This window comes from Salminus brasiliensis, chromosome 1, assembly GCF_030463535.1.
Source record: "Salminus brasiliensis chromosome 1, fSalBra1.hap2, whole genome shotgun sequence".
In the NCBI taxonomy this organism is placed as follows: domain Eukaryota; kingdom Metazoa; phylum Chordata; class Actinopteri; order Characiformes; family Bryconidae; genus Salminus; species Salminus brasiliensis.
In genome coordinates this window covers 62,010,764-62,013,604 of record NC_132878.1, presented here as the reverse complement: position 1 = coordinate 62,013,604, position 2,841 = coordinate 62,010,764, and the positions used below count along the sequence as shown (strand labels likewise).

The 2,841-nt window shown below is 41.4% G+C and overlaps 1 pseudogene; it reads left to right on the top strand.

The window, feature by feature from the left end:
- Positions 1-2,197: 2,197 nt before the first annotated feature.
- LOC140538244 (U2 spliceosomal RNA) lies at positions 2,198-2,375 on the top strand (annotated as a pseudogene).
- The last annotated feature ends 466 nt before the right edge of the window (positions 2,376-2,841 follow it).

Genomic DNA, 2,841 nt, shown 5'->3' with positions numbered 1-2,841 from the left:
GGTGATCATTCTTACCTTACTAATACTGTTGTTGCTGACTGAATCAAATCCTCACAGCAATGCTCCAAAATAGTAGAACGTCTTCCTTGGACAGTAGAGACAGTTACTCTGAAAGCACGATAGCCCTTGATTTCAGAAGAAACAGCGAATGAGCAGGTGTCCCAATACTTTTGTCTGTTCATGTAGGATGATAGAGTATCTGATGGTATTTAAACAGAGCACATACTGTATTTTGAACTTGGATAACAGAAATTGCTGCTGTATGCCCCCCTATGGCCTGCAATATCAGCTTGATCTCTCCACAGATAAGCGACTGCTTGAGCATCATCTTCAGGGGTTCTGAGGAGCAGCAAGTTGCCTTGGGAACCGTCTCCTCCTCCCACTAAATCTCCCCCCTGTGTTTTCTGTGGGAAGCCTTGCTACACCCCCCTGCCACTCTATCCCCCAGTCCTAGCCCTCCACTCTAAAACACAAGGCCTCCACACAAATAGCCCTAATATTTCTCTCCTTTTCTTCATGCTGAGACCTCTTTTAGTTTGCTGACATTTCTGTCTCAGCAACTCTATTTTCTAGAGTTATTAGAACTGTATATTCCTCGATTTATTTTGGTCTCCTGAGCTCAGCATTAGGATCATGCCATGAGCTAGTTAAGATGAGTATAATAGCTCTCTTAAACGAGTCAATAGGCTTTTTCATTCTTTTAACAGATCAGAAGAGCTAAATAGTAGGAAGGTGCTCATTTTTGAATTCAGTTAATTCATTAACAACCAATTCGGACCACCCCTCACCTTCCTCACCAGTTCACTGGGCCTATGGAAGTATTCAAGATGCTCTACTGCCCTCCCATGGATTTCTAGTCAACAACACCTTCAGCTTCGTCCTCTCTATCTATCAATGCGGAATTTTAGTACAAGAATATAGTGCGGCTCAAATTAATGGATTTTAGTGATCTGATTCATTTTATAGGCTAACGATTTGTACTTGTTGTAGTGATGCAAATGAAATGAATCTTTGATTCATTGATTGGCTCAGTTCAATGTCCAATTCATGGTACACACAAATCTGTATAGAATCAATGTAAACATTCTAATAAAAAAAATCATCTGTGCATCTAAACAACATAATATTTTATATCAATATTTTCTATAATTATTATATTTGTTATATTTACCAACAATAATTATAATATATGGTGTGAAACGGATAACATAAACAAAATAAAATAACATCAATTTAGGAAATATATGTACTGTGTAAGCACACAAAATCCAAGTCCTCAGAACCGTTGTAGTTTACTGAACTATTCATCAGTGCTGCAGGTCAGAGAATACTACATTATGTAATGTGTTCTAGTCACCAGGGGCATGTTTTTAGAGTAAGAGTCTAGTTTTAGGCTCGGTAGCTTCAATATGCTTTCATCAAAGATTCATTCATATCCTAGATAGGAAATGCAACAGCTTTATTTGTGTTGCAGACATTGTGACCCCTGCTTCCTATCACCATCACTATAAACAAATCTACCTTGGTCATGTCCATTTAATTGAGCATTTCACACCAAAACTCACTCCCAATTAGTCTCAATAAATAACCTATGCATACAACTTAAAACAGTATGCTCTTAACGTCAATGTCTCCCCCCCAACAGCATTTCTTACTGCTAAAGTCAATGTTCTTACTCCAGTGGAATGCTGTACCCCAGGGGTTTAAAGAAGAAACAATACACTGACTGGACAGTCAGCAACAGTAAATAAAACACACAGCAGATGATCATGTGAGCAAGAGCAACTCCCAGTAATGGTCAGCAGGCCGAGTGCAGGTGTGTGTCTTGATGCAGGTGCTGTACAGTACAGTTGTGTCACGTGGAGTTATTGTGGGTCATGGGAACCAGGCTGTGTTTATGTGACAGGGCTTCCTATCTGAGCGTGCCCTGCTCTCTGGAACCTTAATGGCTTCCCCTTTCCCAGGCCTGGCTGATAAGGCAGCGAGTACAGGATTCCAGAGAAGCCCTGCAGTGGTTGCACACATTTCAGAATAGGCTCAGCTCTAACAGCACAGACACATTCATAACATGCAGGTAGATCAAAGCTCCTGGGCTTAGAAGCTATGTCTCTATATTTAGATGCTTATCTAGAATATGCAAGACCACATAATGACAGTGTCCTGCAAGGTCTAGACTATACAACTATTATCCTGCATAGTTGCTTTTTTGCCTTTTGGCTAAGATCAAGTGTAGCATTGGTTCTTATCAGCTTAATATGTCCTCTAAATGAGCACTGTATATTTAAAATAGATTTTTGTTACATAGAGCTGGAAGAAGAGCTTGGCTCTTTCCGCTTCAAGCATTAACTTGGTATTGCGTGGTTGGTGTGGCACAACAGGTAACACCACTACCTGCTAGTGAACTACCACACCATGTGGGAGAATGGGGTTCGATTCCTGGTCTGTGTGACTATGCTGTGCTACACCAAGTCCTCGGGCTCCTAACACTATATTGGCCCGCATCTGTAAAATATGTAACCCTGGAAGTTGCTCTGGATAAGAGCGTCAGCTTAATGCCATAAATGTAAATGTAATGCACTACCTCCAGGAACATGCAGGTTATTTGGAGACTGTGAGCTGAAGGTTAGAGGAGCAGGCTTGGGACTGGAAGGTTGCTGGTTCAGTGCCCTAGATGCCAGGAAGTGGGCTGAGTAAAGAAACAGCACTTTCTCCTCCCTCAACATTCACAGCTAAAGCACTTACACTGAATTATTCCCTGTGCGCTAAGATGACAGGCCACCACTCCTGGTGTGTATTTTTAACCCCAGTTTACTAGTGGGTGAGTGTTTGTGTTTACTGCCT